General features: G+C 38.5%; 1 long non-coding RNA gene across 1 annotated transcript; it reads right to left on the reverse strand.

Moving 5' to 3' along the window:
- Positions 1-3,141: 3,141 nt before the first annotated feature.
- LOC135155977 (uncharacterized) lies at positions 3,142-10,620 on the reverse strand. The gene is made up of 4 exons (XR_010295101.1): positions 10,381-10,620; positions 6,783-6,885; positions 4,176-6,226; positions 3,142-3,705 (listed from the first exon to the last, which is right to left on the reverse strand). It is a non-coding gene; the product is annotated as an uncharacterized LOC135155977 (long non-coding RNA).
- Positions 10,621-10,854: the final 234 nt, after the last annotated feature.

Consider the following 10,854-nt stretch of genomic DNA (forward strand, 5'->3'; position numbering starts at 1 on the left):
TTGTAACTCTTTGACAGTGACAGGTGAATCTACTCTTACTTGATTTAAAAATACTCTTCCTCATCTACTACATCTGACCATTCTTCATCACCTAACGGTAAGCGTGACAAAGCGTCTGCAACATAGTTTTCTCGACCTGCTTTGTACTCTACAGTGTAATCAAATTGTAACAACTGAGCAGACCAGCGTGCTATACGCATGGTTTGTCTACCTGTACCTCTAGTACTCAACATGGTAACCAGTGCTTTATGATATGTTCTAAGTACAAAGTGTCTACCCCAAAGGTAAGTATACCACTTGTTACAAGCCCAAACACAAGCTAAAGCCTCTTTTTCACCTGTTGAGTATTTCCTCTCAGCAGGTGACAGTGACCTGGAAGCGAATGCTATCGGAATCTCCTGTCCCTCTTTGACTTGGGAAAGTACAGCCCCTAACCCATAATCAGATGCATCAGTGGTAACTACAGTATGTAAATTCGGATTAAATAACCCAAGAACAATTCTCTTTGCAATTGTACTTTTGACTTTGTCATAGGCCTCTTGTTGCTCGGCCCCCCACTCAAAAGGTACATCTTTACACAAAAGACGTCTCATTGGTTCTACAACAGTGGCATAATTTGGTACAAACTTAGTATAGTAGTTTGTCATTCCTAACACTGACCTAAGCTTACTAACATCTGTAGGCGCTGGTGCCTCTAAAATAGCTTGGACATGACTATCATCAGGTGCTAGACCCTTACTACTCACACAATGCCCTAAGTAACTGAGTTCTGACAAGTAAAACTGACATTTACTAGGGTTCAAACGCAATCCTGCGTCTTGCAACTTCTTCAGTACATTGTTCAAATGTTTGTCATGTTCTGATCTGTCCTTACCATACACGATGATGTCATCTAGGTAGCATTGAACTCCTGGTAGTCCTGCGAGGATACTACTCATGAGCTTCTGAAATGTGGATGGCGCTGACGCTAATCCGAAACAAACTCTCTTGAAGCGATATAATCCATCGTGTGTGATGAACGCTGTAAGATCACGACTTTCCTCATCCAATTCGAGTTGGTGATATGCTGACGCTAGATCCATCTTGGAAAACAATGTGGATCCTTCCAGCTCAGAAAATAGCTCACCGATATCAGGTAACGGATAACTATCAACAACAATAGCTTTATTTACTTCACGTAAATCAACACAAAGCCTGATGCTTCCCGACTTTTTCGCGGCAACTACAATGGGAGAGATCCATTCGCTTGAATCTATTTTCTCTATCACGCCTTCCTTCTCCAACCGCTTCAATTCTTGTGAAACCTGATCCTTCACAGATAAAGGTAACCTGCGTAACCTTTGTTGAACGGGCGGATGATTAGCTTTGACTTTGACGCGATGTTTGAAGTTGTGTGCACATCCAAGTCCTGGTGCAAACAAAGTAGGGAATCCCTGTGGAATGTCGCTTGATGTAGACGATGTCGACTCTGGCATTGGTGTAGGAGAATCACTTCTGACCGTCTCGACGCAGAGCTTGCTGCCTTCAATCTTAAGCTTCAACTCGTCGAAGATGTCCAAGCCAAGTAATGCTGAACCTCTGTGTACGACGAAAATCTTGGCGATCATTGACTTAGCTCCAACCTTCACCTGTGTCTCCAAGATTCCAACTACTGGAATGTTTCCTTCAGAGTAATCTGAAATGCTGACGTGTGCTGGCTTGAGAGCATCGACTAGAAAGTGTTTCTTGTAGATACTGAGCGGAATTATTGACACACTAGAGCCTGTATCAATAGTCATGTGAACCTTGGCTTTCCCAGCGAGCTCAACTTCACACCTTATTGGCTTTGTAGGGTGAGTGTTCACGGTTAATACCTTGGGCGTTTCAAGTTCATCAGCTCCACTTTGAACTTTGCGGACTCTCCTGCTTTTCCGGCAAACCTTAGCCCAATGTCCAGTCTTGCCGCAGCTGTAGCATTTACTCTCTCTTGCCTTACATCTCTCGTCGAATGCTGCATGATATGGACTTCCACAATTTCTGCAACTGTTGTTCTGTGTTTTCTGCTCTGTTTTCTTCCTTTCTCTTCCGTCCACTCTACCTTCCTTCGTTTTCTTTCTGTATAGTTCATACACCTTCTCACTGTCACTTTCATGTCCCTTGGCAATTGCTTTGGAGTCTCGCTGTGCATCTTCGATGCATCTACTGAAATCGAGAACTTTCTGTAGATTCAAGTCCGATTCTAACAGTAGCCTCTCACGAATACGGGGATTGTGACAGCCTTCTACTACCTGGTCTCTTAACATCTCGTCCTTGTTTGCAAACGCACAATGTTTTACAAGTTCTTGCAAGGCTGCTACATACTCAGCAACTGTCTCGTCTGACCTCTGTTTACGCCGTCTGAATCTATATCTCTCAGCGACTACGTTGATTCGCGGAACAAAGTACGCTTCTATGGCAGCCAATGCCTCCTGGTATACATTGGTAGCTGCTTGAGCCCCACGAGCTGGGCGTGGCTCAGATGGTGAGGAGATGTCCAGTGAATAAAAGATTCGCTGTCCTTCAGCTCCCAGACAATGTAACAGAAGCGCTTTCTTCCTATCCGGCAGAAACTCGCTGCCTCCTGAGGCTAGGAGATAATTCTCGAATTGCTGGAACCGTAAATTCCATGGAGTCGTCGGTTTTCCAGGGTTTTGCAGAAAAAATGAAGATGGAGGTATTGATGTCATTTTAATGAGTAAAATCAGGAACAATATCAGAAACTATAGAGTCCTTTGAAATTAATGAAAAGACATTCTCGTCGCCAGAATTGATGTTGTATCGTGGGTTCTTGAACTAATTTATATGTACAGTAACTGAAAGTAAAGGCAGAGAAACTCAATAGGTCCAGTTGCAGAGAAGTTTAATGGCAGACTCTCAGAATCTCTGGATATCAAATCAAGCAGGCACAGCCTAGGATTGGAATCTTTAACATTCAGAAATGACCATGCTAGGCATGTGCACAAACACAATAGAGGTGGTGAAGAATGTATTACACAAGAGTAGCTACTGAATTACCATTAATGGTTGCCATGCAATGTCTGAACACAACAAACTCCGTTAGAATCATTCAGGCATGTAAAAGTTGAAACCGTAAACTTTCTCTCCGATTCAATGAGTGTGTCACACCTGAATAAATTCAAATGGACATAACTTGTGTCGAATGGTGACTCTCTCAACTCACTACTGTAAAACTAAATAAATGACCATGGAAGACAATTATTATTTAGTTCAACAAATAAAATATGTTTAGTTTTATTACTCGTTTTCCGGCTTCAACTTCCAACATTTAAATTCAATCTTCTGGTTTTGGTGGACCAGAATAAACAGAAGATAAACAATAATAACAAAAATATATTCAACTCGAAGGAAGTTACACAATAGTATATATATGGTTACAAAACAATGCTTTAAGTCTCTGGAGGGTATAAATAAAATAACCCACTTTAATCAACTGTTGCTTCCTGCTAAAAATTCATGAGGAGTAACGAATGATTAAAACGAGCGATGATAAACGACCATCATCAGATCTTGTCAGCGAGGGTGCTGTCCGTTCTTGGTGGGTGCCCTCTAATAAACCTTTACTCCTACTCTTGACTGGTCTGGTCAATGGCTGAAAATGAGCTGCCAGACTTCTTTACTTCTGAAGAACCACTTGGTGAACTCCCAGGTAGATGAAGAAGAACCCATCTACAATTAAACAATTTCCAAAACTTAAAAAGTCTACGGAATACATATAGGACAATAACCATAACATAATAGGTTATCTATATTCAAGGAAACATCATTTCCCTAGCTTAATTCAAGTATTCAAGTATAATCTAGAATGACATAATTCGGTCATTGAAAAGAAAGCATCATCATTTCTCTTAAATCTAACATTTCATACAAAGAAATTCCATGACATGAGAAACACTTTCCATAATCCATTAATGCTTAGGAAAAGCAAAGTTTCTTATATATTTTAAGAATATCATTTTAAGACCTTTCAATATTTCAACAGATGGAATTCTTGTTGACATATAATAATCTTTTAATGAAAAAATATAGTTAGCATCTTTCACATCTCACATTTTAGAGGTTTTCTTTGACCTTTTGTTATTTTCAATGAATAATAAAAATCCAAGACATAAATGAGACAAAAAAACAACTAAACTTACAGTTTGACTGGGATGACTAAATGCAGGAAATCAGGAACAGGCCTCCATGTTGGTTTAGTGAATCTTGACTCTGGAATATAGTTTTATTGCAGCGCAAGTGTTTGGCTTAAAACTCTAACTCTCCATTTCCAATCACCCAACTGGACCCAAGGACCAATAGGTCCTGCCTGTGTGAAAGCTGTGCAGATAGTGAGGTACTCCTGCTAAAACAGGCAACCCACCCAGTTCAAAAATGCTGAGTATGTTAATTACAATTAAGTGCGATGGAGCCTAACCACTGAGCCTAACTACTCACTATTCACTCCAGAGCACTATTGTGCATTACATAATACAAAGGATTAAGAATACACTTGAGGGGGAAGGTTGAATCTCTAACATCACCCCCTCCTTAAGAAAATATTTCATATTTACATTAAATATTCAATCTATCCCCAAAAGTGGATTGACATAGAAATAAATCTAAGCTCTCTTGCTTTACTTAAACTTAATTTAAACTCAAACTGCCCTGCTGAGAAAATCCGCGCCAACATTCTCCGAACCTGGTATAGCTTCAATATGGAACCTGTAAGGTTGGAGAGATAAAGCCCACCTCATGATTCTACTATTAGTCGACTTATGGGGTGTTGCAAGAAACTTGCGATTGAACGCAAATCGAACGCAACTCCCAAAATTGAGCGTAAGTCCTCCGATTAAACGCAAATCTGCAATTGAACGCAAGTTACGTTCAATCCTGTTGCAAGAAGAAGTTGCGTTTGATCAATTGAACGTAGATCAAGCGCAAGCTTTGCAATTGATTGCAAATCGAACGTAACTTATGTAAGATTTTGGAGGATGCGCAAAATTTGCGTTCGATTTACGTTCAATTGATTGTCCATAGGCTTGTGTACTAAAAATTCTGCAAAAAATTTTTTTTTTGTATTTTGTTTTGAAAACTTGTGTAAATTATGCCATTTTCAATTTTCCATGGGTTTTTTTCAAGAAAAACTTGAAATAATGTTATTTTCAATCTTTATAGGCCTCTTCAGCAATTATGCCATTATTTTCACACAATTTCAGTACATTCTCTCCTAATATCATTTTAAAGTGTGTCAATAACCAAAAATATTCTGCTCTTGTTATCAGAGGTCATGGAATATTCAAATTGTGATTTCTGAAATAATTTGTATGAAGAAATGTTGAAGAAATAATAACTCTCCATAGGCACAAAAGCCACTCTTTATTAAAAACACTTCATGCACTGGCAAATGCTTATCAATATTTCTGAGCGTTTGCAGTAAATACAACTCAGAATATGTTTTGCTTTCATTCATACATATCATAATGAATAACATGCCCAATTAAGTTATTTTAGTTTGATTTTCAAATAAAACATACATTTCAGGAGATTGCTACACTTCAAAATCTGAAGCTCTCTTGTTTTTCTCTCTTTAATCATGAGATTGCATCGTAGATATATATCACACTTGCATACAGGGATGAGGTCGAGGCTGATTCTTCCGAGTCATGAGGCAGCTTGAGAGAACTTCCCATAGATTCTGTACAGTGACTCGGACCAAGGCCAGCAAAATGTTGCCTCGAGGTCAGCATTGACTACATCCCTGCTTGGACTTGAAAAGATCCATTGATCTGTGCACAAAAAAGAACACTGCTCAAGACATTCATTATTGATGGACCTTTTATTTTCATTTTTCAATGTTTCTTGCTCTCGAGGAATTACTTCTGAGATTCAGTTATATGAAATAAAAATTTCATATCATCTTCATCAAGTGTTTCACCACAGAATGTCTTGTTTGAAATCGATGTGTCTCATGCAGAAGACCACAGTCATTAAGGTTGGCATGAAGAATCCATAGAAGTCCAGTCAGGAAAGCCACAATCGTCTCTGCTTGAAGGAACAAATCTGGTTTCCAGAAGCAGTCTAATTTGAGATAAATTTTGAGAGCTCCATGGAGTGAAGTTTTTAAACAAGCAACGCCCTCATTCTGAAGTCCACTCTTATAATGATGTTACTACAGACAGGAGCAGCTCTGAATTCAGTTCTGATAATCAACCTGTTCATAAAAAAATAATAATATGGGAAATAATGCAAGCCCATAACTATACATAGCTTGGGTTAGTTCAAATTTTGTCCTTTCAGTGCAAGAACGCCCTTAGCAAAACATTTTTGTGCACCCATCGGTGCAGAAATGCCCCTATGTCTGCTGGTAAGGGCCTTGTTTGCACCCAAATGATGATATGATAGAGGGATAGTGGCTTACTCCTGAGACCATAGTAATTGACAATTTGCCATGATGTAATCTAAAAAAGTGTGAACTTATTGTTTTTCCCCAAATAAAAGAATCATGGAAATTAAAATATGCAATAAATTAAATCAATGAAAGCAAAATACACACTTTCATACAGTACACCTTGGATGAGCACAACCACCCCCTCCCCTCCCCCCATCAATGGGATGTCTTCATTGCTGAGAAGTCCAGTCAAGATAGAGATTTGTGTTAGCCTTTTTCATTTTGCATTATCCTTGGGTCAATGTGTACAGATTTCACCCCCATCCGCATTACGATCATGGTGAATTATTAATAATAATACAGTTTACATGTAACCTACCATTCAAGAGTTGATAAAATGAATCAATCAGCTGGTTGCAAGAACACACATTGTAGCAGACACAGTTATGGTGGTTCTGAGGTTCCAGACTTCTTTGTCATAACTGTAGTAAGCAATTAAAAGCAAAAAGCAAAGAGATAAAACATATTCATGAAATTAATATACAAGCTCAGTTGCCAGTGTGTTAATCATTATAGTAGTCCAAGGGTGTTTTGATTAAAGTCACTTCTGGCCTGGGGAGGGGCACTATGGTTCCTCAGCCATGGGCGGCGCAATTAAAAAAATTATGAAATCATACCTTTTGCTTTAATTTACTAAAAAAGCTTGTAATAGAATGCCAAACTTTGGTGTACATATTCCTTTCTAGAGCAATCCTAACAACTTTACTTTAAAAAATCTAGTATCAAAATAAATTCCTTTCAATTCATGTTTTTTTTTAATATTTTTTCTTAACTTCTTAAAAAAAAAAATTATTGTTATTTTCAAGACAAAGTTCATCAGTGACATTAAATTACTATTGTCAATAAAAAAAATTACCCAGTTATGAATATTTACTTTTTACATGTAATCATGTTTTTGTCTGACATGTACTTAAACAAACATAATGTTGCAAAATTTCATGACCCTGTACCTGGGAATGGCAAATTTAGTATCAAAAGTTGTGTGAGACTTGAAAGTAAAACGTCAGTCAGCGGTGCGGGAATAAAATTTTGAGTGGCAGATTTATTCTGAAAAATGTCAAGGGGGACCATATGCCCCCCCCCCCCCCCCCCGAGTATTGTGCTTGATGTAAAAGGATGTAAAAAAAAAAATCATGATTATGCATTCAATATTAAAGGAGAATGAAACTCTTGGAGCAAGTTAGCTTTTGTGAAAGCAGAAAAATCAAAGAATAAGATCAACAAAACTTTGAGAAAAATAGGACTAGCAATAAAAGAGTTATGAGCATTTGAATGTCGAGATCACTAATGCTATGGAGATCCTCCCATTGGCAATGCGACCAAGATCTGTGATGTCACACACGTACAACTCTCCCATTTGGACACTGAAAATATACCCCAAAACATCTCTTTTTGCTCATTCTAATCATATGACAAACGATTCATCAATGATATAATGTTGTGAAACCTCTGTACTTGTCATCTCATAAAGAGAACACCTCACCTTGTGATAGACTCTATAAAAGTGAGAATATAAGTGAAATAAGTACTAAAGTAATGAGGGAGTTGTACGTGTGTGATATCACAGATCTTGGTCGCATTGCCGTTGGGAGGATCTACATGGCACTAGTGATCTCAATATTCGAATGCTCATAACTTTCTTATTATTCATTCAATCTTCCTCAAACTTTCAACAATATGTTTCTTTGATTTTTCTCTTTGATATGGATTCAGCTGGTTTCAAGGGTTTCATTCTCCTTTAATAATGATGCACCATATGAGACACCCTTTAACTGAAAGCACCTGGAAAAGCATTGTAATCATCCATTTAACAATTTAAAGTGAAAAAAAAATCTGTCATCTATATAGCAACTCATGTGCTTGCATAAAAATCAAGAGTCAGCTACATAGTAGCCCAGGGAGGGGGGGTACTCACGAGATAAGGCATATGGGGATATGCCGCAGGAATGGGTTGCCTTTTTTGAAGAAATCCCTAAACATGGCGTATGGTTTTATGCTGGAAAATCCCTAAGCATGGCCCAATTTTTAGATAATGTCCTTAAATATGGGTCCATATTCTACTCCAATGTCTTTGGTGCAAATACAAAATGACCTTACATTTTGGGCGATAACCTTTTTTTTTTTTTGGCTTGTCAAGTTTTTCCAGGCGAAAATGTGCCCCCCCCCCCTTTTTGGAAATCCTGGATCCGCCCCTGTAATGAATCCCTAATAATGGGTACGGTACCTTTTTAGCCAAAATGACCAGTAAATATGGGTACGGGTTTCGAACTTACAGCCGCACACATTTGTCCAAACCAAATCTAAGTACCTCCCCCCGGCATAGTAGATCTACATATTGAATCTAAAAAATAAATGTATTTACATGTATATCTTTTTATATTCATATGAGATGGATATTAAAAATGTGACTCATACGGCACATCATTACAAATCAACGACACAAATACTGTCCTTGCAAAGAACCTCTTGTGCAATCTGCCCGTAAGAAATTTAAAAAGAGCCCTGGGCAGGCAGCATCCTATTCAATGTCAAAACTTCCCCAAGAATGTGGCAGATGTGGACAATAGATTCTGAAAAGTAGCCCAATACATGTAGACCCCCTATACCTTTGTTTCTTTTTCTTGTCTGGCGAGATATACGGAGTCTGGAGAACCCCCCCCCCCCCCCCCAAATAAAAAAATAATAATAATAAATAATTTTTTTTTTTAATCCTCCAAAGACAAAAGTCGAAACAGCAAAATTTTCACTTTATCCCAGGCCAGGCCAAGCCCAAGGAAAGTCATAAAAAGGGAGGTTAACGGTAGACTTCCTCGAGCGAAGTTCGTGCAGGCTCCACTCCACTTCACTACTGCTACACTACGCTCCACCTACCCGAACTTCGAGACCGTGAACTCTATCTGATATTCCGAGTGACAAAGGTGGGATTTTATGGGGGAAAATATAAAATTCATGCAACATCACGACCTTTAAAAACAATTGAATTTAATATTCTTACTTTACACCAAGTTTCACTTCTTTTCCATGCTTCTATCAGTCTAAAAATGGGTGATTTAGAGCCAACATGAAGTTCCTCACACGTATAAATAATTCGCTGCCGATTTCAAAACATTGCATGCACGCGCGATACGGCAGCGAATTATTTATTTGTGTGAGGAACTTCATGTTGGCTCTAAATCACCAATTTTGATACTGATAGAAGCATGGAAAAGTGAAACTTGGTGTAAGTAAGAATATTAGTTAGGCCTAATTGTTTTTAAAGATCGTGATGTTGCATGAATTTTATATTTTCCCCCCATAAAATCCCACCTTTACTCGGAATATCAGAGAGATCATATAGAGTTCAGTCTCGAATTTCGGGTAGGTGGAGCGTAGTGTAGCGGTAGTGAAGTGGAGTAGGGCCTGCACGAACTTCGCTCGAGGTAACGTTAGACAGACTCTTAAAAAAAGAGAGACAAATGGAGAGGAATCTTTTTTTTTGGAAATGTCTAGACTGTAATGGAAGTCTTTAATTTCTATTTACTGGATGGCTATTCGCCGTTGAAACCGATATAACTTAAAAAATCATTTCAAATAGGAACAAAAATAATCTTTAAAGGTAATTTTCGATGTTTCATACATAATTAGAGCCTACACATTTACTTGCTTCTGGGTGATTTTTAACAGCACTGCACCGGCAATGACCTGCCGTGTTGTTGATACAACCGTGCATTACCGACACAAAAAGTCAAGTGTGGGACTGGGATTGAAATTGTACGGTAGAAAATTTGTTGAAGGTGAAATTTCGACCGGCGATAAAGATTTATTTTCACTTTTTTCCAAATAATTTTTTCCCTGGCATAGGTCTAAAATATATAAATTCTCTTAAAACATACATAATGGAGAAAGAATTGTCTGAAAAATGAATATTTTCTACTTACTCTCTTCCACAAACAGGATTGTTGCAAGCCATTATTTTGCTTTTTCGGCTAGTCTTGTGCTGCAGACCCTGTTTACAGCTGCAAATCGTCTGCAGATCAGCTGCAACTTGCGTTCAATCGCAAGCCTTTTTCTTGCAACGCAAATTGGCGATTGATTGCTAGTTGCAGTCGATCGGAATCGGCTGCAAAGTTGCAGTCGATTTGCAATCAATTGCAACGTAACTTTCTTGCAACGCCCCATTAGACTGGTTAAGGTAGACGAGGGGTTTGTGATCTGTCTCCAATATGAACTCTCGTCCATCTAGGTATACCTGAAATTTACTAATTCCCCAAACGATTGCGAGACATTCGCGTTCAATGGCAGAGTACCCTTGCTCCCTGGGAAGTAACTTTCTGCTGGCATAAGCAACAGGGCGTTTTCCTTCTTCTTTTTCTTGAAGGAGAACTGCTCCGATACCTGTTGACGAGGCATCA

The sequence above is a fragment of the Lytechinus pictus genome, chromosome 11, assembly GCF_037042905.1.
Source record: "Lytechinus pictus isolate F3 Inbred chromosome 11, Lp3.0, whole genome shotgun sequence".
NCBI classification, from domain to species: Eukaryota; Metazoa; Echinodermata; class Echinoidea; order Temnopleuroida; family Toxopneustidae; genus Lytechinus; species Lytechinus pictus.